The 27,850-nt window shown below is 42.2% G+C and overlaps 1 protein-coding gene across 2 annotated transcripts in view; it reads left to right on the forward strand.

The window, feature by feature from the left end:
* Window positions 1–27,850, forward strand: part of LOC117532088 (protein jagged-2-like) — a 216,973-nt gene that overhangs the window by 1,300 nt on the left and 187,823 nt on the right. The window lies entirely within an intron of this gene.

The following is a 27,850-nucleotide window of genomic DNA, read 5'->3' on the forward strand; positions in this document are numbered from 1 at the left end:
TGACGGCTGTATGTTTTTGCTGACATAATAAAAAAATTGACTGATTTATTTGTTTGACGACTTTTGCATGAAGCCTGAGTGGAAATTTGCGTAAAATTGCCAGAGTCGCTTTAAAGGAGCATCAGCTTGGAAATGGTCCATCAGTGATCATCATGAAGGATTGTGTTCGTTTGTTCTGCTTTCATACAACATAAATACACACGTTGACCTGTTTTATCCAGAAAAGAAGCGAGTGTGGAGACTTTTGGTACATGCCAATTCAACATTACGCACAAGTCGTTTTGGAGAGAGGAGTTGCATGAATAGCACCCCCCCCCATCCCCCCACTGCACGTAATGTGCATGATGTTGCAGATTGATGCATTTCTGATTACGCTCAGGGTTATGCTTATACATTTTTTTTCTATTATGAGGGTTATTTTCTGTGAAAAATGCAGAAAAATACATACGCCATTTATAATTTATTAGTATTTAATAAACATATAATAAAAACATGATCTACAGGCATACATCAAAAAAACTAAATCAATACATAATCACCATAATCTAATGATCGTAATATGAAGCAGTTAATTCATCTAACTGCTAGTTGTTTTGAAATTATTCAATCAACCTTTCTATGTTATTGAATGTCCACAGAAACTGTGCTGTGCGACCTCCAGCTTATAGCATAATCATAAGTGTGCTATAAACTATTTGAACAGTAAATGTTTGTAGTATCAAATGAGTTCTAAAGGAGATCTGAAGTAATGAAGCTTTTGGTGAACCAATTGGCTGTGAGGCTCAAGGGTTAAGGTTTTCATGTTGAAACAAGCCTTGTCTTGCCATAGTTGCTACCTCTCTGTGACAGCTGGTTCTTTGGTCAGCTTTGCTGTGGTTAGCTGTCTCTGGCTTCACTGCAGGTGCTGGTGAAGTGCTGCAGCCACTACTCTGGCTCAACAAATGCAAGATTCAAACACCTATACAATCATTCTGGTTGATGCCTGACTGCATTTTGTCATATGTGATTTGCAGTTGGAACTGTTGTAATATTTTCACTCCTGTTTGCCTGTTTGTTTGATTGTGAACAGCCTCCTCTTTCCATAACAAAAACTCCTGTAACAGTGAAATGTGCCATTCATTTCCTCACTGGACACTGTGTTGATCCGGGACGTCGTAAGACATCCACAGGAATTGTGGAAGACGTGGACATCTGCACTTTTTCGGCACATTGAGACAGACGTGCGGAGGAATTCCACGCATCACGGTGGAGCCGCATGGCGCAAAGCAACGCCGTGATGAAGCCTCACAGGACATGTTCTGGCATGTCCAGCTCATGTACAATTTCTCGGATAGTTACACGACTGAAAAGCCACCGAAAGCCGTCTGAAAGCCATCTGAAAGCCGTCCTGTGAGACCAACACGGAGGTGCTTTTGTCCCGCGCCATGAGCGGCACGGTGGCGCATCCCTCCGCTTCTCTTTCCATGAAAAAAAACTCCTGTAACAGTGGAATGTGCCGAAAAAGTCTTGATGTCCACGTCTTCTGCCATTTTTGTGGAAGTCATACGATGTCCCGGCTCAACAAAGCCTTCACGTTGGAAATTATCTGGTTGTTTCAGCGGGGTGTCAGCGTGTCGATCAGCACTCGGAGTGCGCCGCGCTCTCAGACGCTGTGGGCGGTCTTTAAACCGGCTGGAGCACTCCTTAATCTGTGTAATCCCCATAAAATCGTCCCTGAAAGCCATCTGAATTTTCCTAATTGTGTCCACCTGGAGGTCTCTCACAGTTTCTGGAAAAATTTGATGCAGCAAAGCTCCAAATCATTCAGACATTTATTCGCAATAAAAATCCGACGAGAGGGGTGGACCACTGCTCACACAAAGCCTGCTCACAGGCGAATGACGCAACCGACAGGCGTGAAAAAACTCACGCATGCGCACGAAGGTTCAAGCTTGGCTGATGCAATCACACGTGATTCAAATCCATATGGTTTTTGCAAAAAATAAAAAGGTCGGATACTTTTCTAACCGACCTCGTATAATTCTGACAAAAATGATCAAATTACTTTCATAAATGACTGTTATGTACAACCCCAATTCCAATGAAGTTGGGATGTTGTGTGAAATGTAAATAAAAATAGAATACAATGATTAACAAATCCTCTTCAACCTATATTTAATTGAATACACCACAAAGACAAGATATTTAATGTTCAAACTGATAAACTTTATTGTTTTTGTGCAAATATTTGCTTATTTTGAAATGGATGCCTGCAACACGTTTCAAAAAAGCTGGGACAGTGGTATGTTTAACACTGTGTTACATTGCCTTTCCTTCAAACAACACTCAATGTGTTTGATAACTGAGGAAACTAATTGTGTGTCATGGTTGGCTATAAAAGGAGCATCCCCAAAAGGCTCAGCCGTTCACAATCAAAGATGGGGCAAGGATCACCACTTTGTGAAAAATAGTCCAACAGTTTAAGAACAGTGTTTCTCAACGTTCAATTGCAAGGAATTTAGGGATTCCATCATCTACAGTCCATAATATTATCAGAAGATTCAGAGAATCTGGAGAACTTTCTACACGTAAGCAGTAAGGCCGAAAACCAACATTCAATGCCCATTACCTTTGATCCCTCAGGTGGCACTGCATTAAAAACCAACGTCATTGTGTAAAGGATCTTACCGCGTATGCTCAGGAACACTTCAGAAAACCATTGTCAGTTAACACAGTTCATCTCTACATGTACAAGTGCAAGTTAAAACTCTACCATGCAAAGCGAAAGCCATACATCAACAACATCCAGAAACACTGGTACCTTCTCTGGGCCCGAGCCCATTTGAAATGGACAGACGCAAAGTGGAAAAGTGTGCTGTGGTCTGATGAGTCCATATATCAAATTGTTTTTGGAAATCATGGACGTCGTGTCCTCCGGACAAAAGAGGAAAAAGACCATCCAGATTGTTGCCAGCGCAAAGTTCCAAAGCCAGCATCTGTGATAGTATGGGGGTGTGTTAGTGTCCATGGCATGGGCAACTTACACATCTGTAATGGCACCATCAATGCTGAAAGGTACATCCAGGTTTTGGAGCAACACATGCTGCCATCCAAGCAACGATTTTTCAGGAATGTACCTGCTTATTTCAGCAAGACAATGCCAAGCCACATTCTGCACGTGTTACAACAGTGTGGCTTTGTAGTAAAAGAGTGCAGGTACTAGACTGGCCTGTCTGCAGTCCAAACCTGTCACCAATTGAAAATGTGTGGCGCATTATGAAGCACAGAATACGACAACGGAAACCCAGGACTGTTGAACAACTGAAGTCATACATCAAGCAAGATTGGACAGAATTCCACCTACAAAGCTTCAACAATTAGTGTCCTCAGTTCCCCAACGCTTATTGAGTGTTGTTAGAAGGAAAGGTGATGTAACACAGTGGTAAACATTCCACTGTCCCAGCTTTTTTGAAACATGTTGCAGGCATCCATTTCAAAATGAACAAATATTTGCACAAAAACAATAAAGTTTATCAGTTTGAACATTAAATATCTTGTCTTTGTGGTGTATTCAACTGAATATAGGTTGAAGAGGATTTGCAAATCATTGTATTCTGTTTTTATTTACATTTCACACAACGTTTCAACTTCACCTGAATTGGGGTTGTATATTAAAAGAAGATGGGAATTGGAAGGTAATATGTTGATTTCAAACAAAAGCTGGGAGAGTTTATGTCGACAACAATGGTCCACTACAGGATTTAACTCATGGTGTGAATTTGGTTGGAAAAACATGGTTAGGTTCATTGCACTTATTCAAAAGAGACATAAAGGTCCTGCAGCTCATCAGGGGCCAATCATTTCCACATCTTCTGACACTGTTCTGTTTTAACACCATATTGGCTACAGATACAGTAGTGTTCAGAATAATAGTAGTGCTGTGTGACTAAAAACATTAATCCAGGTTCTGAGTATATTTACACCATGTCTCAACATCATTGGAATTGGGGTTGTAGGCTGGCATCCTTTATTGACTGACAAAGTTTGATCTGGATCTGATCCGGATTGTGGATTTTGTGGCCATTTATATTTAACATTGAAAACCGCATTTTGTGTACACTTTGCATTATATCACAAACAAAAGTGTATCACTCATTCTCATTTGTGACAATGACATGCAAACTGACACCCTCTATGAATCGAATAAATTTTATCAGCATCTGATCCATATTGTGGATTTAGTGGATATTTGATTTTAACATTGAAAACCCTTTTGATCTATATTTTGTATTATATTTTAGCTTATGAAAAGCCACTTCTATCAGGCCTTTGACCTTGAAGTTTTTTCTAAGGTAAAACTTTGTGGAACTGGAAGGTAATGTTGGTGGAGGTTTGTGTTCTACGAGCACAGCACTCTTGTTTTCTTTTGAAATTGAAGCCACACTTTTAAATGCTGTCTGCTTGAAGAGATCTGATCAATATTGATTCTGTTTACTGGTCTGGTTCTTTATCAGTTCCCTTGTTGCTTCCTGATCAAATTCCTGGATTAAAAAAAAATGTAACCTACCCAGGTTTTCATTGCCAATGTAAGAGTTTGATGTCATGGTGTTGGACATGACATGACATGCACATTTTAGCAATACAGGAGCATCCAAATAAAGTGTCGGCATTGATAAGAGGAACTGAAGTTCCAATAGTTTGAAAAATATTAAACTGTTTCTTAATTGGAACCGGTTCTTGATTCCCATCCCTACTCACCGCAGGCCAACTTACACACTGCTGCAGCATTAGCCTGCATTCTTGAATCTATCTAAACAAACACACAAATGCATTGAAGTGTGAAACCTAGGGTCATACAGACGTCGTCACATTTTGAACAAATGTCAATCTATGATGAATTAGGTAATCCACATGTGGAAATGCAACTCATAACCACAGCCATAACCAAAATATAGTTGAACGTTCCCTGATGATGTGGAAGTGAAGCAGATAGGTTTGCGTGCCGTCAGTGAGAACACACTGTGGTGCAGTTGGCATCAAAGACAATTTAAATTTTCAATTTAAATTTATTTTCATTTGTATAGCACCAAATCACAACAAAGTTGCCTCAAGGTGCTTCACACAAGTAAGGTCTAACCTTACCAACCCCAAGAGCAAGCACACAGGTGACAGTGGTAAGGCAAAAACTCCCTCTGATAATTTGAGGAAGAAACCTGAAGCAGACCAGACTCAAAGGGGTGACCCTCTGCCTGGGCCATTCCAGCGACACAAAAGACAATACAATTTACACAACGAATATACAGGAAATTTTGCCGGTGCACAGGACAGGAGGGTTGCAGAAGTAGACACCACTCTCATCTCTGGATGGACCTGCACCTCAAACACAGAGAGAGAGACAAAAAACAAAAAAACAAAACAAACAAAACAGAATCAGGCATCAGAAAGACAACAAATACAGTAGAATTTGTCAGCATTAAGCAACAAGAAAAACAGAAGAAATACTAAGGTGAACGTCGGCCACTCACCCTAAGCTTCACCAAAAGACCCAGACTTTAGATAAAGATGAGGCCGCGACCCGCTCCATTTCCTAATAAAATGAATTTAAAAGCAATACTATGCCAGTATGCTAACCATATGAAAGGGAAAATATGTGCGTCTTAAGTGTGGACTTGAAAGTCTCTACAGAATCTGACTGTTTTATTGATGCAGGGAGATCATTCCACAGAACAGGGGCATGAAAAGAGAAAGCTCTGTGACATGTAGACTTTTTATTCACCCTAGTGACACAAAGCAGTCCTGCAACCTGAAAACGCAAAGCCCGGGCCGGTATGTAGGGTTTAATTTGGTCAGATGAGTAGGGAGGTGCCAGTCTGTGAGCAATTTTATAGACTAAGTAGCAGAAACTTAAAATCTGGTCTCACAGGGACAGGAAGCCAGTGACGAGGTGCTATAATGGGTGTAATGTGGTCAAACTTTCTGCTTCCTGTAAAAAGTCTGTCAACAGCATTTTGAACCAATTGGAGACCCCTAATGCTGGACTGCGGCAAACCAGAAAATAGAACATTGCAGTAGTCCAATCTAGAACAGACAAATGCATGAATCAGGATCTCAGCATCAGCCATAGACAGGATGGGAATCTTTGCTATAATTCGCAGGTGGAACAAAGCAGCCCTCATAATATCTCTAATGTGGAGGTCAAAGGACAACATAGGATCAAAAATTACCCCAAGGTTCCTCACCTTGTCAGTGTAATGTATGACACATGAGCCTAGGCTAAGCATTAGGTGGTCAAATTGATGCCTATGTCTCATTGGACCAAGAACCATCATTTCAGTCTCATCAGAGTTTAAAAGTAGGAAATTGCTAGACATCCAGCTTTTCACTGATGCAAGGCAATCTTCTAAGGATTTTATGTGGATGAGATTACCAGCAGTTATCGCATGTATAACTGAGTATCATCTGCATAGCAGTGAAAGGTAATCCCAAAATGCCGCAATATGTGCCCAAGGGGTGCTATATAAAAGAAGAAAAGCAGCAAGCCTAAGACAGACCCCTGTGGAACCCCAAATTTCATGTCACTAAGGGTAGAGGTAGTGTTATTGTCCAAAACAGTCAGAACGAGTGGTCAGATATGATGTCAGCCATGTAAGGGCATTCCCAGTAATCCCAAAATGATTCTCCAGCCTATCGAGTAGAATATGATGATCCACAGTATGAAATGCAGTACTAACATCTAACAGCACCAGAACCGTAGTGGTGTCCAAATCCATTGCAAGCAGAAGCTCATTCACCACTTTAGTGAGAGCTGTCTCTGTGGAATGATTTTTCTTAAAGCAAACTGCAGTGGCTCAAAAAGATTATTCTCAGTCAGGTGGTTTACAAGCTGCCGTGAAACCACCTTTTCCAGAATTTTAGAGCAAAATGATAGATTTGATATCGGTCTGTAGTTTTTCAATACACAAGGGTCAAGATTAGATTTCTTAGGTAATGGTTTAATCACTGCTGATGTGAAACATTTAGGAACAGATCCAGAGTTTAAAGAGAGATTAATAATTTCCAGCACACTCGCACAAGAGTGGGCCACAGGTACTTAAACAGTTTTGTTGGTATGGGATCAAATAAGCAGGTTGTGCTTTTTGTAGAGGTTCCGAGTTTTGTCAGCACGCCAAGTGTGATACTATCAAATACTATAAATCTAGGTAATACAATGGCACCCACTTCAATAGTAGGGTGTAGTGGCTGGGTTAAGGCATGCTGGGATATGTTTAACCTAATGTCGTCTATTTTCTTCTCAAAGTAATCCAAGAAATCTTGTGCTGTAAAAGGAGAGCGACTCACAGGTGGTTGTCCATGAATGTGTTGCCACCGTGTCGGACAAGAACTTTGAGTTATGCTTGTTTTTGTTGATGAAACCAGAGTAATAGGTCCGCTTTGTAGCCAGTAGTGCATGCTTATGCATGCTTAGTCTAAGATAGCATCACGCCACGCGAGGTGGAATGCTTCTAATTTTGAACTACGCCATTTCCGTTCTAGACCTCTAGCCTATCCTATGCTTATGGTTACGCAAGTAATCATTGAACCAAGGTGACTGTTTTTTTTTTTGGGGGGGGGGGGGGTTAATATAAATGGCACAATCATGTTGAGTGTAGTTTTGAGCACTGAGTTTACTGATTGGGAAAAAAAGGCGACCTAGCTAATGCAAGATAACTGCTAGCGAAACACTAACTACTCCTAAGTTTCACAACAGGAGAAATTTAGTTAAATAAGATTTACAATAGATGCACTTAAAAACTAAAGGAAGTGTTAAACAGAAATAAAAGAAACAAATACAACCTTGTAGAGATTAGAAGGGCATCTCAGCTTCAGAACAGCACACAGTCCGTCGGGAGCCAAAGGCCAGTCGCCAAAAAAGACAAAAAATTGCTGGTGGCATTTTTGCAGTCATCAGGTTTTTAAGAGGTATTTTCATCCCTCACTGCCAATTTTAAAGTTTATTTTTCACATGCATATCAAACATTAAGGGGTTATCTTTTGGATCTTATGCGTAAATATGCATGAGGTGTAAATTTTATGAGCCTTGATGAGTTTTTGCACATCATGCTGTGCAGTTGTACCCCAGATTGAAGTCCAGTTTGTTGTGTGCGCTCAGGGTGCCATATGGCAAGGTGGCATTCTGCGGAATTGAAGTGGAAAATAAGGATTTCTGAGCAAGGGCTCATCAAGAAGTAGCAGGTAAATTATTACCTATTCTAGAGTAGCAGAGTCAATCAAAACCAGTTCTCTGTCCTTATTTGGACAACCAGCGTGGGAAACAGGAACAGTGTTGGCAATCAGAGCTTATGAAAACTGCTGTGAGGCTGCATGCTGTTCCACCCAGAGTGGTGTATGTGGGTGGATCTGTATCGATCCCCACAGCATTGCAATTGTTACCGTATAATTGTGAGGCATGCAGTGGCAAAAACCCAGTTTGAAAACAATAATCACCTCAATGGAATTCTCAGTTCATTTCTCCAGAAGAAAAATCCTGTGTCCATGACAGAACATACATGTCATACCAGAGGCGATTTCTCTACGACTGCAAGGGAAGCTCGGCTTCCCCTAAAATGTCAAAAATTAAATGGTCAAATATGTAGAGTTGTGTAACATTTCATTGTCTGTGAATGCGTTAGAACACGTTCATCTCAAAGACGAGTTCATTCAGAATCAGCTACTTATCACAAATTGACTGACTTGATTTTGTTAACTTATTATACATTCCTGTAGCGTCAATGTCATAGATATCAAGAAATCTTTTTCGTATGCAGTCTGTGGTCAGTGCATTTGCTGTAGAAGCCGAGCGTCTGTTCATTTCAATGGGACTGCATGGAACAGTTTTTTTCATTGCCTCAAAACTTGACGGTCATTGGATGAATGCCAAGATTTTGTCCCGCTCTCTGACACTCTGGAGCTGTGGGCGGGCCTGGACGCTGAGCTTCCGCATGATGATTGGAGGATCAATCGAAAAGGCTGAATCCCATTTTGATTAACAGCTATTTTGAGATATACACCGTCACTTAATCATTAGGAGCTCAGTCTTATTGTGGATTTTGCAAGTGAATTCGAAAACAACCTCCAACCCATTTCTTGGTTTTGCTTGGCGAAATTACTTGACCATATATTCATTTCTTATACTGTAAATAAAACACAGTTATAGTATTTTCCTGTTTCAGTTTAATATAACGTAGTGTGTTGCGGTAGCGGAAGTTGGGATTTTCCCAGCATTCTCTGGTTAGCATGTTTGCTGATAAAACTACCAGTTAATGCCGTTTCTTGCATGTTGTGTGGTTTACATTCACTGCTGTTACTGTTCTTTAGTCTTTTATTATTTATTATAATTTCAACATTTTGTTTTTGAAGTTTAATGTAATTTCATTAGTTTGTTCAATCAGTCATTCATAGTGTTGGTTCGGTTGGCGTAAACTAGGCAGCTAACAAGGTGCACACACAACGGCAGACAATGGTAATATTGTTGACCTGATTTTGTCAAAGCCATTTGATAGTTTGTCTTACAAGGAGAAACTTTGAATTAAACAGCAGGGCAGATCAACACCTAAGACTGATTTGGTGCAAAAAGTAGGGAAAAGTAACAGGTCTTTTCAGCTCTCCTCGTATGACAAAGTTAGCTGGCTGACTGGAAGTGCTGTGACAAAGAAAATGTACTGTTGGCCTCTTGAGGAAACCATCTCTGAGATGTCTTTTCTAGTAAAAACTGGGTTTGGGGATCTGTCTAACTTTGACCGGGCATATAAAAGGCATGGAAAGACCAATAAACCCTACGTACCAGCCTGGGCTCTGCGTTATCAGGGTGCAGGACTACTTTGTGTCCCTAGGGTAAATAAAAAGTTTGCAGGTCACAGAGCTTTCTCTTATCGTGCGCCTGCTTTGTGGAATGATCTCCCTGCATCAATAAAACAGACGCACTTATTTTCCCTTTTGTATGGCTAGCATACTGGCATAGTATGTTACTATGCTTTTTACCCTTTTAAATTCATTTTATTCGTAAAGAGAGCGGGCCACGGCCTCAACTTTATTTAAAGTCTGGGTTTTTTAGTGAAGCTTAGGGCTAATGGCCGGCGATCACTTTAGTATTTCTTCTGTTTTTCTTGTTGCTTAATGCTGACAAATTATACAGTATTTGTTGTCTTTCTGCCACCTGATTCTGTTTTTACTCTTTGTTTGTGGTGTGGCTCCATCCAGGGATGGGAGTGGGTGTCTTCTTCTGCAGGCCTCCCATCCTGTGCACCAGCACGGACTCTCAAAATTTACCCAAATTTCCAGTATAATTGTATTGTCAATTGTGTCGGTCTCATGGCCCAAGCAGAGGGTCACCCCTTTGAGTCTGGTCTGCTTGAGGTTTCTTCCTCAAATCATCAGAGGGAGTTTTTCCTTACCACTGTTGCCTGTATGCTTGCTCTAGGGGTTGGTGAGGTTCGACCTTATGTGTGAAGCGTCTTGAGGCAGCTTTGTTGTGTTTGGTGCTATAGAAATTAAATAAATTGAATGGACATGTGAGCCCATGTGCCACTGAGAGGACACTGGTTAAGTCCCTGGAAAAGAAGCCTACTTGGTACAATAGGGTCACAGACCATTTTCTTGAAAAGGAACGGAGGGCAGAATTTACGTATAAATAAATTTACAAATTTTATGATGTAAGCTGACAATGAGCTTCCCCTCTTAGAAAGACCATTAGCCGCCACTGTGTCATACATATCAGGCTCTGTGTGGGCCCGGCTGACCTATCCATTCGTCATTATCCATGGTCAGCTGTCAGCAGAGGGGAAGATGGAAGTAGTAAGTTGGGGCCCTGTGGGCGGATACAGTTACCACTAAGTTGTGTGTGACACAGGCAGTGGATATCAGTGTCACCAACTACTCAAACAAGTGAAGATCCCCAGTCAGTCTGGTTCGGGGGATGCCTTTACCTCGCCACCTCTCAGGTTCACTCTGTGCCTGTTGTTGGGTCATTGTCGCGCTCAGCTTGTGTGGGGTCAGGATTTTCCACTGTCCACCCTGGAGGGGGCATTGTGCAGAACAGGGGTCATTAAATAGGGAAGCGTATTTTTGGGGCTTGCTGTCAAGAAAACTGAGTATGTGTTTAGTTACATTTATATTCACTTGGTTTATATTTGTCATTGTATTCTAAATTCAGCGGATTATTGTTTCATGCAGTATTTTATGGGAGGGGGAAAAGTGATTAAGTGATCAAGATATCGTGATTTTCTATTTCTTTTTTTTCTTTAATGATGTGAGAATTGAGAATCGATTTTGAGATTGATATGTAGTAAAACTCGCCTAAACCGTTATTATGTAAGCCACATATTTGCACTCAGTGGACAAAAGCAAAACTCCCAGTGTTTTGTATGGTTTTCCATGTAATAAATACCATCTATTCTGGATTTTGTATCATGGATTTTCGCTCATATCAGACAAAACGTCCTGTCCCATCACAATTATTTCCATTAAAAACCCCTCACATGTACCGGACAGAGCAGTCTGGACATGCTCAGTCACAACAGAGGTAAGAAATGAAGTTCAGCACTGTCACACAACGATTTGAGGAAAGTGGGTACCGTATTTCCTTGATTAACCCTCTGGGGCCGACGCCGTCATATACAACGGCTGAGACCAAGCTTTACTAAATTATAAATAACTTTTTAATGATATGAGATAGAAGCTTACTTTTTTTGCTGAAAAGTTAACTTCATGGGACTTTCGAGCCACCGTCCACCATCTTTGTACTCCTCATAGAAGCTGTGTGATGACGTGCGCAATGTGTGTCCAATCGGAATTGGTTCACAGTCACATAGTTTTACAAAATCCAATCGTAGGGCAAATGTATCTCACGTGATAAGCCAAAGATCATTTTTAGGAGTGATGTGTTACTAGTTGGCCCATTTGAATAGCCATTTGGCTGTTGGCTCCAATGCGCCATACACCATTACGCACAGCGATCAGTGAAAGTGAGCAGACGGAGGACCTCTCACACAATCTCACATGCTCAAACACGTGTGTGAGTTTCAGATATGCTCCACTCCTCATTATCTGTGAATGTCATTGAATAAGCCTGTGGCAAGCTCTCTCGCTCCAGAGTAAAGCACTGTTTACCATATCACTGGAGCGAGGGAGGAGGGGCCGCTCCTCAGAGTGTAAGGAGTCAAAGTGGGTCAAAGTCTGAAAGCTGCTTTCAAAGCAGGACAGAACACTCCAAAACACAGTAGAAGTAGAAGTTTGTGATGTGACCTTTGTGTAATAGCAGACAGAAATTGCTTTGAGATGAAGACAAACAAAACGCATAGACTATTTTGTATATTGTTCAAAATGTGCATTTGTGTTTATTGTTTGAACCTTTTTGTTGTACAGTCTTTCACACAAGAGCCCAAATTACTTTTATAAAGTGTTAAAACAGTTGTTTATTATAGTTTGCTCTGTGTTTTGAATAAATATGTGTGGAAAATAATTTTCCGCTTTACTTTTTCCTTTGTTATTTCTGATTGTGAACCTTTATTACACTTAGAAAACACAACTATAGTATATATATTCTGAAAGTACAGATTGTCCTGAAAAAAAGAGACATAAAACTTGATTGTGGGATGTAGGGAGAGCTGTTAACAGCAATAATAAAACATTTATGCCAGGCAAGTGAACTGTCCAAAAAAAATGCCCTCAGACCCCAGAGGGTTAAAAGCCTGGGTGTTTTTTTCAAACTGTGCACAGACCCACCGCCTAAATGAGACAGGCTGTAATTCAAGGCTGGCAATTATTAACAAAATGCTGCTTGCTGCCTGCACTGAAATATGGTGTTACGTTTCACACATGTGCCTGGGTGTGGTGAACCAAAACACAACCACTTTAGATATCTACACATTGACTACAATACGTGTGGCAGAAAAGTCCGCAAAATATGACCAACTTTACAACAAGGAGTTGGAAAAAGATGCTCAAATCACCTGCAATTCATGGAGGGCAGTGGCACGTACCGTACCATTGGTTTGGAGGTTGATGATTGTATAAAAAAGTGCAGCTTATTGAGCGACAAATTGATCTAGAAAAGCCACTAATGCGGTAAATTGCATTAAGACGTGGCAGAGAACTTTAAAAGGGTCATACGCATGTCGACTTTATTGCGTGGCCACATAATTACAGAGTTGTAGAAACATAAATTAGGCTTTAGCAGTTTTAGGTACACTCTATAAAAGGAACTGCTGTCTCAAATAGAAAAATTGATGTAACAATTTGCATTGAGTTATTTCAACTCAGTTATTTCAACTTTCAACTGAGTTAATGCCACAAAACCTGTCTAGTTATAGTGTAATAACTTTAGTTAGTTAAGTTGAAATAACTTTTTAAAAAACTATGCAAACTGTTACATCACTTTTTCTCGTTGAGACAGTGGTTCATTTTTTAGAGTGTACCACTCCACATTGGACTTAGAAAAAAGAGTGACGACCATATGTAGTCATTTTAATGCAAATAATGGCTGGTGCTTATTTAAGGCAGGCATTTCTTTTTTCAGATGAAGTTTTGACCCGGTTGTTAAATGAGGCAGGCCTCTGTTGAAGGTCAGGAGTTTAATCAAGGAAATACATAAGACAAATTGGTGCTGGGGTTTTCTCGTACATCACTTGGTGCCTCCTGACTGTAACTAATTCATTAGATACATATAACAGATTTTGTCTGTTTTTTACATATAGGGGCTTTAGATTAGAATGGACAAAATTTGCTGGTCCACCTGAATACATTATATGTGAGTTTTACTGTACTTGTATTTGGAAACTGTTTGTTTGTTGTAGACCTAATTTGAGTGTTATGGGACATCACCTCTGTGTCAAACAGATATGAGAATGGAAAATAAGGCAAGCAGCCCATTGGTTTTGTGCAGTTCAATGTCTAGTTTTCATGCCAAGCACAGAAATGTAATGTAAGATAGTAATAAGAGTTCACCTAACTGAAGTGCCACAGCAGAGATTTTGACAACCATTTAAACAGACTTCACCAAACCTAAATATACCAAATAAAATAGACCAAGCCTTTGACATAAAATTTCAAGTACATTAAATAACACAAAACTAAGTGGTGTATGTTTCCATAAACAAACCCAACTAAATCAGTGTATGCAATAATTTTTAATTTTTAACAGTGTTAACTCTATGAGTTTCATAACCAAGTGATAAATTCAGCAAGTTTTCCAATTCATACAACCATATAGTTGGCAGTTTTTTCCTGCTCTCAAATGTTTTCAAAAAGCTTTTCAATTAAATAACTGCTCTTCAACACACAATATGAAATGGGTGCATGGATTAGTACTTCCATTGTGTTGTGGCTATTTGGACTTTATCTGTGTTTTAGTGTGTCTTATGTGAATTTGCAGTGGACACATGATGAGATTTGATCATTACATGGTCTTCAGGATGCATGTAATCTGTGTTTGCAAGCATTTTTTGAACTGACAAGACTTTTTTTTAAATCTGTTGTTTAATAAATGCAGGCATTTTTACCTTGTGATTTGGATAAGCAGTGAGCAGAGTATTGCTGCACTGTGTGTGTGTGTGTGTGTGTGTGTGTGTGTGTGTGTGTGTGTGTGTGTGTGTGTGTGTGTGTGTGTGTGTGTGTGTGTGTGTGTGTGTGTGTGTGTGTGTGTGTGTGTGTGTGTGGACAAGATAACTCCGAAAACGGCAGTACAGATTTTCTTCAAACTTGGTAGTATTATTACTTAGCTATCTAGAGATGGTCAAAGGTCAAAGGTGAAGGAAAACATGTTTTGAAAAAAAAACACCTTTTTTGTATACAACCAAGTAGCCTCGATGAGGAGTTAAAGCATATATTGATCAGCAAAATTAAGTCACACAGAAGTCACATGATGAAGTCAAAGACACTATTATAGACATGTGTGCTTTGTGTAGAGGTATGGATCAGCCTTTCATTTGTATTTGCAGGTTCTGCATTTACTAATGTTGTCCCTCAGGCCATCAGACTGTACAACTCCACCAGACTAAGTTTCACTGGGAACACTTTCTTTCCCCCATGAAAGCTCTGGGCAGTGATATCTGTGGAACACGGTTTCTGTAGGAGCAAGTTGGTGGTTTTCACTTTGCACTACAAATGGAATTCCAGTTCAATATTACAGGTAAATATTCCAGATCAACCCAAAACTAATGGTAGCTGATACCCCTGAAGATGGTTCATTGCTTTCTTGAATCTGTGTGACCTGAACTTTTATCTGCCAGCATCACACCATTGAAGAATCTGTTCATCATGTCCACATGACCACTCAAGTAATCAATTACTGTAGTCATGAAGAAGCTGCCGCAGAAAGGAGGATCATCAAAAATTGTCATGTTTTGGTGATGTAATGTCATTAAATTAAACTTTCCCAGTTTTCATTTTCTGGAGTTTGTTGAACTTTAGTTTTTGCTCCAGAAGCAGATGTGAAGTTACTGTTTGATGCCTGTAACATGTTACTAAGTAATGCTTTACTTTGTAATGCATTGCTCTAATCTGACTGCTTTTTTCAGTAATGAGTAATCTAACGCGTTAATCTTTCCAAATCAGTAATCACATTAAAGTTACTTCTCCAAGTCACTGTGTGCTACTATTATTTTTGCATTGTGGGATGACTGCAGCATTAAACTTGGCCCGTGGGCAGGGGGTCGGGGTTCAACTGCCCACTTCGCCCACTTTCAACAAGCTGTGAGCTTTTAATCTGCAGTTTTCTGCAGTCATTTTTATGATTTTTTCCCCCTTATTTAAAACTCTGAGCTGCTCTGTGTGTCCTCACTAAAAACAGCTGATCTACGACATGTTAACAACTAACACTTTTTTTCCACCCAAATGCACCTAAACTCTCTTTCTGAAGATGGCATGACATAAAAAACATTGATAAAACTTTCTTACCTGTCAATCTGGTCATGTTTTCTGCATAAATAAATGTTATCCATTCTTCATGCTCAAAGCAGGGGCGAATACAGATGGAAAGGGGGCGTGCGGCAGAGCGGAGCAGGGCCCCCCCATCACCCCTAGATTAAAGGTCCACTTCTGAAACCTTTTTTATTGACTACTACAACTAATACTACTTATAATAATAGTAATTTCAACAACTAAAATGTTTAGAAAGAATTTAAATGTTAGAAAAATGTTAGAAAGAATATATTATTTACATTTATAAACAATGTAGGTTAGAAATGGAAAGTTGGAAAGTTTTACTGTTACAGTGCTGTCAACATTTAAATATGAGGTCAAGAAAGACTGACTTTCCCAGCTTTTTTGAAACGTGTTGCAGGCATCCAATTCAAAATGAGCAAATATTTGCACAAAACAATAAAGTGTATCAGTTTAAACATTAAATATCTTTTTTTGTGGTGTATTCAATTGAATATAGGTTGAAGAGGATTTGCAAATCATTGTATTCTTTTTATTTACAGTTTACACAACGTCCCAACTTAACTGGAATTGGGGTTGTATGGTAATATTTTACTAAGGGGATAGAGATTTTTTTTTTTTTTTTTTTTTCTTACAATCCAAACCTGTACAGTAAATTTTGCAGAGTAAAATGTACTCTGCCAGGATAACATTTGGTCCTGGTCCAAATAGAGTTAAATATACTCTATCACAGGGTAAAATCAACTCTATCATGCTGTGAATGACTGTTATTGGAGTTGAAAAATGTGATTTGACAAGACGGTAGAGCTGATTTCACTCTATAACAGAGTGTATTTAACTCTATTTGGACTGGGACCAAATACTATCCTGGCAGAGTGTATTTGACTCTGCAAAATTTACTGTGCGCCTCATCTAAAGTATTTTGAAAGTATGTTGCCCTGCTGTTGACCAACAGACGGCACCAGCAGTGTGCTTTGTGCGAACCCGTGGCCTGTAGCCCCTGGTGCTGCTGCAGAGGGATCCCTTCAATCTGCCCCTCTATCTGGGCCACTAGTTCCTGACATGAATTAGGGAAGAAACATTTTTAAGTAGGGCACTGTTCTGCCCCCCAATCTCTTCCCCTTCATTTTCACCCTCGGAGCTGTTTGGGTGTTTAGTGACATCTTTTTCATAAAAGGAAAAAAAGACGGGAAAGAGGAAGAAGGTTTGACTGATGACGTGAGGAAGGGTAGGGTGGTGATGGAGGGAACAAGGGATGATGCTAAAGAGAGAGGAAGAAGCGCCCTGTGACCCCCTGCCACCCCACCCGCCTTCCTTGTGAGGTTTCTGTCATGAGGGAAGTGTATTTTTAGGATGTGCGCACTGAAGATTCTTGTTTTTTTTTCTCTGAGCGGAGCAAAAACAAGCATTTACTTCTTCCTCCTCAGCACACCCTTCCTCACGTGAACTACTCCCCGTTTTCTCTCCTTAAGGGGTATTTTTAGAGCAAGCGCTGTCCTCCCCTCACCCCTCTGAGAGTAAATGGAGGCCCACGGGTGCATACTTCTTGAGTTTCACGCCCTGAGTTTCATGTGTGTGTGTGTGTGTGCGTGACTTCGATCACAGAGAAACTGGGGAGAGCTGACATTTGCCGTTTCGTATGCTTATGTATTTTGGGTCAAAGATGAATGCCATGAAAATGGAAAGTTGATAGGACAATTTTTTTTTTTTTTTTTTTGAGAAATTTGGGATATTTGGTAACAACAGTAAACAATGGACATTGATAATTAAATTCTGCACTCACACGCCATTCCAGCAGGGGGCAATAAATCCTCATCTACTTATTAAAAGCAAAGTGGTCTCTGTGTACAGGTGTAACTTCGATCACGGAGAAACTGGGGAGAGCTGACATTTGCCATTTGGTAAGCTTATATATTTTGGGTCAAGGATGAACACCATGAAAATGGAAAGTTGATAGCACAATTTTTGGGGGGAGAAATTTGGGATATTAGGTAACAACAGTAAACAATGGACATTAATAATTAAATTCTGCACTCACACGCCATTCCAGCAGGGGCCAGGAAAACATCTATATATTAAAAGCAAAGCATTCTCTGTGTATGTGTGTATCTTTGATCACGGAGAAACTGGGGAGAGATGACATTTTCCATTTGGTATGCTTATGTATTTTGGGTCAAGGATGAACTGCATCAAAACGGAGAGTTGATAAGACTCATTTTTTGAGAAATTAGGGATATTACATAACAACAGTAAACAATGGATATTGATTTCACCATGAATCATTCAGTGGTATCCAGACAAGCGCTGAACAAAGGAAGTATCTCAACATTCCCACTTGTAAAACATGACATCAACTAAATTTGCCAAATAATAAATACAATTATTCACAAAACCTTCTCATTTTAATTTCCTGCACTTTCAGTTAACCCTGTGGGGCTGATGCCATCGTATACGACAACTAAGGCCAAGCTTTACTAAATTATAAATAACTTTTTAATGATATGAGATAGAAACATTTTTTTTTTGCTGAAAAGTTAACTCCATGGACTTTCGAGTCAGCCATCAGCCATCTTTGTACTCCTCATAGAAGCTGTGTGATGACGTGCACAATGTGAGTGTCCAATCGGAATTGGTTCACCATCACATGGTTTTCCAAAATCCAGTCGTAGGGCAGATTTACCTCACGTGAAAAGCCAAAGATCATTTACAGGAGTGATATGTTACTAGTTGGCCCGTTTTAGTAGTCCCCTGGGTGCTCCAATGACTACATACTATTTCAATGCGCCCTGCGCTATTACGCACAGTGAAAGTGAAAGCAGACGGAGCAGACGGAGAGCCTCTGATGACAGTCTCACGTGCTCAAACAAAGAGTGTGTAACTATCAGGATTGCTCCACTAGTTTGCATGTGAATGTTACTGGATAACTCTGTTGCTTTCTTGCCATAAAGCACTGTTTACCATATCAATGGAGTGAGGGGGAGGGCCGCTCCTCCGACTGTAATGAGTCAAAGTGGGCCAAAGTGTGAATGAAAGCTGCTTTAGGAGCAGCACAGAACAGTCCAAAACACACTAGAAGTAGAAGTTTGTGATGTAACCTTTGTGTAATAGCAGACAGAAATTGCTGTCTGATTGAGACAAAAAAAAAAAACCACGTAGACCATTTTGTATATATTGTTCAAAATGTGCATTTGTGTTTATTGTTTGAACCTTTTGTTGTACAGTCTTTCACACAGCACATAAAATTACCTTTATAAAGTGTCAAAACAGTTGTTTATTATAGTTTGCTATGTGTTTTGAATAAATGTGTGTGGAAAATTATTTTTCACTTTATTTTTTCCTTTCGTATTTCTGTTTGTAAACCTTTATTACACTTATAAAACACAACAAAAACATATATATTCTAAAAGCATAGGTTGTCCTGAAAAAAGAGACATAAAACTTGATTGTGGGATGCAGGGAGAGCTGTTAACAGCAATAATAAAACATTTATGCCAGGCGAGTGAACTGTCCAAAAAATGCCCACGGACCCCAGAGGGTTAAAATCATTATAGGAACTTTGCTAAATTTATTGGAAATGACTACTGCTACATTACATTGTGGCATACACTGTGACCAATCCCAATCCGGTTACTCCACTGCCACAGTACTGTGTCAATAAGTAACGCGTGCCACAGGGTGTCATATCCGAAAATGGAACATATTCTCCTTTCTCAACCTATTCAACCTATTCTCAAACTTTAAATGGGTAAGAAGTCAATAACAGTCAGAACGGGCAGAATGATTTATGGGACAGATTCACTCATTAGCACAGAAGAAATGGCGGCATCTGATTGATGCTGTTTCAATAGACACAAGGTTACGTTCATGACAAAGTAGTGTGGCAGTAGCCATCGCCTAATTTATTACCACCCTTGAAAAATGTTAGCTACCTATTTTATAAACACTACCCAATCTCAAACCCATGGAATCCCCATGGGCAACACAGTAGTTGTTGTTTCAATGCAGTTTTTGTATTATCAGAGACCTTTCTGTTGGTCTGCATCAAAACATTCAATCCACTGCCTTATAATAAAAGATGTGAGTTGCTTTCTTTCTCTGTGCGACTTTTTTACTCAAAGTATGTATGACATCATCCAACAGTGTTTACATTAACTGGTAATATCTACAGAACAGTGTACAGATCTAAACCTGCATCATTGTAGGTTTGATGTTTTCTTCATTGAAATGTTCTAATCTTAAATTTCAATTAGAAAAAAATTTTGAATTTTATTTTTTTTTTTTTTTAAAGAAAGTTGTTGAGTTCACTTTGAAAGTACTGTAAAACCAATTTATTTGTTTGCTCTGAAGACATTTGGGTTTGAGATCAAAATACAAAGACAAAAGATGAATATCGCACTTCTTGGATCACACCAATTTTGGGGGAAGCAAAAGCTGATGCTGGAAGCAAAAAAAAAAATTGGTTTCTGTGTCCTTCATTTTGAAGAACTGTGTCGAGCCTGCATCTCACTAATGTCACCAAACTGTTTTGTTTTGTTAAACGTGGTGCAAGTCCTTGTTATAGGTTGGTGTTACACATATTATCATATGAGTTTGGCCCATTTAACCGGAGTTATGGCCCTTGATTATCAAATCTAGATGCTGCCAGTTTCATGAGTTGGTGCCCGCATTCTGAATTCAACTACTCACATACTTAGGATAAATGTTGTTAAACTTGGTACAAGTCTTTGTTGTAGCTTGGTAATATGCATATTATCATATCGTTTGAGTTGGGCCCATTTAACCGGAGTTATGGCCCTTGATTAACAAATCTAGAAGCTGCCAGTTTCATGAGTTGGTGCCTGCATTCTGAATTCACCTCCTCATATACTTAGGATGAATTTCATGAAACTTGGTACAAGTCCTTGTTATAGGTTGGTGTTACACATATTATCATATCATTTGAGTTGGGCCCATTTTACTGAAGTTATGGCCCTTGATTATCAAATCTAGATGCTGCCAGTTTCATGAGTTGGTGCCCGCATTCTGAATTCAACTACTCACATACTTAGGATAAATGTTGTTAAACTTGGTACAAGTCTTTGTTGTAGCTTGGTAATATGCATATTATCATATCGTTTGAGTTGGGCCCATTTAACCGGAGTTATGGCCCTTGATTAACAAATCTAGATGCTGCCAGTTTCATGAGTTGGTGCCCGCATTCTGAATTCAACTACTCACATACTTAGGATAAATGTTGTTAAACTTGGTACAAGTCTTTGTTGTAGCTTGGTAATATGCATATTATCATATCGTTTGAGTTGGGCCCATTTAACCGGAGTTATGGCCCTTGATTAACAAATCTAGAAGCTGCCAGTTTCATGAGTTGGTGCCTGCATTCTGAATTCACCTCCTCATATACTTAGGATGAATTTCATGAAACTTGGTACAAGTCCTTGTTATAGGTTGGTGTTACACATATTATCATATCATTTGAGTTGGGCCCATTTTACTGAAGTTATGGCCCTTGATTAACAAATCTAGAAGCTGCCAGTTTCATGAGTTTGTGCCTACATTCTGAAATCAACTCATCACGTATTTAGGACAAATTTTGTGAAACTTGGTAGAAGTCCTTGAAATGTTATCAGAATGTACCAAGCACTTGTAAAAGCAATATTTGTCCTCGGGGGATATTGTGCTGTCAGAGTACCCTTGTTTATCTATCCTTAAAGCCTGGTACCAGAAGTGTTGTGACTCACCTCTGTAATTTCTTTGTAAATTCCAAACTGGCGTCCCGATTCTTACTACTGGTGAGCAGTTTGTATCCTGTGGTGTGGCCTCTGTGTTTCTGCCCTTGAAATAATCTACAAATGGTGACTTGCAGAAGCTGTCATTGATATTTATGATCACATCACTCACAGTGTGTTTGTCATCAAGTGTTGTTTTCTTTGGTTGATTCATTTGATGTGTGATGCTCAGTTTTCCAGTGGTTGATTTCATTTTAAAGAGACTCCACATCATTGCGTTGGCTATGCCTGGGATTTCGGCAAAGCTTCTGATTGATTTGAAAATTTTTGTCAACTTCTAACTGGTTTGCTTTTCTCTAACAGATAGCTCTCTGCTCTTTATGATGGCTTATATGCTGAAATAAAAGCTGATATGCTGAACTGCCCAAATTCCTCTTTTTCTCTCAACAGAACACTTGATATAACAGATTTAATTCCACCAAAATGAGAAATGGTTTTCTTGTAAACACAATAGGGCAGTTAACGCAAATCACAGTGGCTTTAACGTGACGCGGTCATCACTTCAGATGTTTGCTTTTACTTTTTAATGCTTAGCACTCTTTATTGGAAAATATTTGTTGTGAAAGTGTTGTGACATGGACCCACAACAGGGGGCGTTAATGAACGGACAATGGATAAGCCAAAAGTAACAATTTAATGTTGTGAATCGCACAACGACGTACAGACAATAACAATATGGTGGAATGTCAATTATACACCAGGTGACGTGTGGGCAGGCTCGACGATAGAAGACGCCTGGCGAGAGAAGAGCCAGATCCCACACAGCTTCCACCACCAATGGAGCTGAAGAACACCGGAGCCGCCAAGCCCTGCGCCCCAGGTGGCCGCTGTCTTCAGCAGTCAGACCCGGTACTGCTGGCAGAGAACAGAGACAGTCTTGATGAGTGTGAGTTTGCACACTCAGTAATCCCACAGTCTGTTTAACCACTTATCTGGTTTGGGGTGTGAGGCGAAGCCGTCGCAGTCCACACCAAACGCCAATCACACAGATAAGGACACACCACAGGAAAACGGCTGCAAAGAAGTTCAGATTATTACTCAATGTAAGTCAGCAGAGAAGTTACCTGAATGGTAGCTGATTTCTCGGCGGGGAGGTGAAGTTGCAGTCCGGCCGTTATGGTGGTGGTGATGAGTAGTGGATGAGTGACAGCTGGTACGGATGATGAGTGACAGCTGTCACTCCCGGTCGCTCCGACGCCCTCTCGTGCTTGAAGCCCGCACTTCATGCAGGGCGCCATCTTGTGGTGGTGGGCCAGCAGTACCTCCTCTTCAGCGGCCCATACAACAGGACCCCCCCCTCAATGGGCGCCTCCTGGCGCCCGACCAGGCTTGTCCAGGTGACGGGTGTAGAAGTCGGCCAGGAGGGCCGGGTCCAGGATGAAGCTCCTCTTCATCCAGGAGCGCTCTTCAGGGCCATAACCCTCCCAGTCCACCAGATACTGGAACCCCCGGCCCTTTCGACGGACGTCCAGGAGCTGGCGTACCGTCCACGCGGGCTCCCCGTCGATGATCCGGGCAGGAGGCGGCGCTGGTCCTGGGGCACACAGTGGTGAGGTATGGCAGGGCTTGAGTCTTGACACATGAAACACGGGGTGTTTCCGCAGTGAAGCTGGCAGCTTCAGCTTCACTGCGGCCGGACTGAGGACTTTGAGTATGGGAAATGGTCTGATGTACCTGTCCTTTAGCTTGTGGGATTCCACCTGCAGGGGGATGTCCTTAGTGGATAGCCAGACCTCCTGCCCGGGCTGGTATGCAGGGGCCGGGGAACGCCGGCGGTCTGCATGGGCCTTAGCCCTCGTCCGGGCTCTGAGCAGGGCAGAGCGGGCGGTACGCCACACCCGACAGCACTTCCTCAGATGGGCCTGGACCGAGGGCACCCCGACCTCTCCCTCCACTAGCGGAAACAATGGGGGCTGGTACCCCAAACACACCTCAAACGGGGAGAGGCCAGTGGCAGATGAGACTTGGCTATTATGAGCGTACTCGATCCAGGCCAGATGATCACTCCAGGCCGTCGGGTGCGCGGAGGTCACGCAGCGGAGGGCCTGCTCCAGTTCCTGGTTCGTCCGCTGTGCCTGCCCGTTCGTCTGGGGGTGGTACCCAGACGAGAGACTGACGGTGGCCCCCAGTTCCCTGCAGAAACTCCTCCAGACCTGGGAGGAGAACTGAGGACCACGATCTGAGACAATGTCTGATGGAATCCCATGCAGACGCACGACGTGGTGGACCAGGAGGTCTGCAGTCTCCTGGGCCGTCGGGAGCTTCGGGAGGGCCACGAAGTGGGCGCCTTGGAGAACCGGTCCACTATCGTGAGGATGGAAGTCATGCCCTGGGACAATGGGAGGCCCATGACAAAGTCCAGGCCAATATGAGACCAGGGGCGACGAGGCACGGGCAGAGGCTGGAGGAGGCCTTGGGCCTTGTGGTGGTTGGCTTTGCCCCTGGCACAGGTGGTGCAGGCCTGGACATACTCCTGGACGTCGGCTTCCATAGACGCCCACCAGAAGCGCTGCCGGACCACTGCCATGGTCCTTCACACCCCTGGATGACAGGAGAGCTTGGAACCGTGACAGAAGTCAAGGACCGCAGCCCTGGCCTCTGGTGGGATGTACAACTTGTCCTTCGGACCTGTCCCCGGGTCCGGGCTCCGTGTCAGGGCCTCCCGGACGGTCTTCTCCACGTCCCAGGTAAGGGTGGCCACGACAGTGGACTCGGGGATGATGGTGTCAGGGGGGTTTGATGGCTCAGTCTTGACCTCCTCTTCATGCACCCGGGACAGGGCGTCAGATTGTTGTTTTTTGTCCCAGGGCGGTAGGTGATCCGTAACGAGCCAAAGTGGGCCAAAGTGTGAATGAAAGCTGCTTTAGGAGCAGCACAGAACAGTCCAAAACACACTAGAAGTAGAAGTTTGTGATGTAACCTTTGTGTAATAGCAGACAGAAATTTCTGTCTGATTGAGACAAAAAAAACACGTAGACCATTTTGTATATATTGTTCAAAATGTGCATTTGTGTTTATTGTTTGAACCTTTTGTTGTACAGTCTTTCACACAGCACATCAAATTACCTTTATAAAGTGTCAAAACAGTTGTTTATTATAGTTTGCTGTGTGTTTTGAATAAATGTGTGTGGAAATTTATTTTTCACTTTATTTTTTCCTTTCTTATTTCTGTTTGTAAACCTTTATTACACTTATAAAACACAACAAAAACATATATATTCTAAAAGCATAGGTTGTCCTGAAAAAAGAGACATAAAACTTGATTGTGGGATGCAGGGAGAGCTGAAGTCAAAACGCCCGAAGAACAGCGACCAGCAGGCTTGTCTGGGGTTCAGACGCTTCGCGGTCCGGATGTACTCCAGGTTCCGATGGTCCATGAAAACCGTAAATGGTACCGATGCTCCCTCCAACAGGTGTCTCCACTCCTCAAGAGCCTCCTTCACCGCAAGGAGTTCCTGATTGCCGACGTCATAGTTCCGTTCAGCTGGGGTCAACCTGCGGGAAAAGTAGGCACATGGATGGAGAACCTTGTCGGATTCCCCGCTCTGAGATAGCACGGCTCCAGAACCGGTGCAGTCGAGAACCGGCATTTCAACTCCCTAAACGCGGCTTCACACCGATCCGACCAGGTGAAGGGGACTTTTGTGGAGGTCAGGGCTGTCAGGGGGCTAACTACCTGACTGTAGCCCTTGATGAACCTCCAGTAGAAATTTGCAAAACCGAGGAACTGTTGTAGTTTCCTACGGTTCGTTGGTTGGGGCCAATCTCTCACCGCCGCAACCTTGGCCGGATCAGGGGCGACAGAGTTGGAGGAGATTATGAACCCCAGGAAAGACAAAGAAGTGTGGTGAAACTCACACTTCTCGCCCTTCACAAACAGCCGGTTCTCCAACAACCGCTGTAGGACCTGACGTACATGCTTGACATGGGTCTCAGGATCCGGAGAAAAGATGAGTATATCGTCTAGATATACGAAGACAAACCGATGCAGGAAGTCCCGCAAGACGTCATTAACCAATGCTTGGAACGTCGCGGGCGCATTGGTGAGGCCGAACGGCATGACCAGGTACTCAAAGTGACCTAACGGGGTGTTAAATGCCGTCTTCCACTCGTCTCCCTCCCGGATCCGAACCAGGTGATAAGCATTCCTAAGATCCAATTTCGTGAATATTTGGGCTCCATGCAGGGGCGTGAACACTGAATCCAACAGAGGTAACGGGTATCGGTTGCGAACCGTGATCTCGTTCAGCCCTCTGTAATCAATGCATGGACGGAGTCCGCCGTCCTTCTTGCCCACAAAAAAGAAACCAGCACCCATCGGGGAGGTATAGTTCCGGATCAACCCGGCAGCTAACGATTCCCGGATGTAGGTCTCCATTGATTCGCGTTCCGGACATGAGAGGTTGTACAGCCTGCTGGACGGGTACTCAGCGCCCGGTATCAAATCAATGGCACAATCGTACAGGCGGTGCAGGGGCAGCGTGAGTGCCAGATCCTTGCTGAAGACGTCAGCAAGGTCGTGGTACTCGGCTGGCACCGCCGCCAGATTGGGGGGGACTAAAACCTCTTCCTTAGCTGTCACACCGGGTGGAACCGAGATCCTAAACACTCCCGGTGGCAGGTTTCGCTCCACTGAACCACAACCCCAGATGGCCAATCAATTCGGGGATTGTGTTTTAGTACCCATGGAAAACCCAAAATCACTCGGGAGGTTGAAGGTGTTACATAAAACACAATCTCCTCCCTGTGATTCCCAGACACCACCAATGTCACTGGCTGTGTCTGGTGTGTGATTAGTGGAAGAAGGGTGCCATCTAGTGCCCGCACCGACAATGGTGATGGTAAGGCCACTAGAGGGAGCCTCGCTCTTCCATTGGCTGTTCAAGCGATGGTTGACGCCCCTCGGGATCCATGACGCTGGCCTAGAAATCCTGTTGTGAAAGTGTCGTGACACGGACCCACAACAGGGGGCGTTAATGAACGGACAATGGATAAGCCAAAAGTAACAATTTAATGTTGTGAATCACACAATGACGTACAGACAATAACAATATGGTGGAATGTCAATTATACACCAGGTGACGTGTCGGCAGGCTCGACGATAGAAGACGCCTGGCGAGAGAAGAGCCAGATCCCACACAGCTTCCACCACCAACGGAGCTGAAGAACACCGGAGCCGCCAAGCCCTGTGCCCCAGGTGGCCGCTGTCTTCAGCAGTCAGACCCGGTACTGCTGGCAGAGAACAGAGACAGTCCTGATGAGTGTGAGGTCGCACACTCAGTAATCCCACAGTCTGTATACAGTTAGGAGGGAAAACCTCCACCTCCAATCACACACTCGTGCAGCTCCTGTTTAACCACTTATCTGGTTTGGGGTGTGAGGTGAAGCCGTCGCAGTCCACACCAAACGCCAATCCCACAGATAAGGACACACCACAGGAAAACGGCTGCAAAGAAGTTCAGATTATTACTCAATGTAAGTCAGCAGAGAAGTTACCTGAATGGTAGCTGATTTTTCGGCGGGGAGGTGGAGTTGCAGTCCGGCCTTTATGGTGGTGGTGATGAGTAGTGGATGAGTGACAGCTGGTACGGATGATGAGTGACAGCTGTCACTCCCGGTCGCTCCGACGCCCTCTCGTGCTTGAAGCCCGCACTTCAAGCAGGGCGCCATCTTGTGGTGGTGGGCCAGCAGTACCTCCTCTTCAGCGGCCCACACAACATTTGCTATGCAGAAGCTTTTCGTCATTTTGCAACATCAGGAAAAAAGATCTTCAGTGAAAAAGATCTATTGTGCTTGAGCTTTGCACATTGCTGTAAATTCCTACAGATTTTTATCATTTTAAATGTGCAAATAAAATTATGTTTGAAAACAGGGTCATTATAGCTATTATAAAATTGTGCCTCAAGTCTGATTGTCAGCTGATAGTGTGAGTTAAAATATACTGTTGTGAGTTTCATATCCGGCTTGATTTGTGGAATTCTTGGAAAAATGACAGCTTCATTGGCTTTTTACATTTTTTTGAAGGCCAAACCTCTGAAAGTGGTTTCTCATGAATCTCCCAGAGTGGCCAAAGAAATTAATATTTCAAAATAAAGTTTTGACCTACATATGCGTGCAGGCCCCCGATCACCCTTCCCTGGAGTTGTGAGTGACTTTGGCCCAAAAGCGTGCAG

This window comes from Thalassophryne amazonica, chromosome 19, assembly GCF_902500255.1.
Source record: "Thalassophryne amazonica chromosome 19, fThaAma1.1, whole genome shotgun sequence".
Classification (NCBI taxonomy): Eukaryota; Metazoa; Chordata; class Actinopteri; order Batrachoidiformes; family Batrachoididae; genus Thalassophryne; species Thalassophryne amazonica.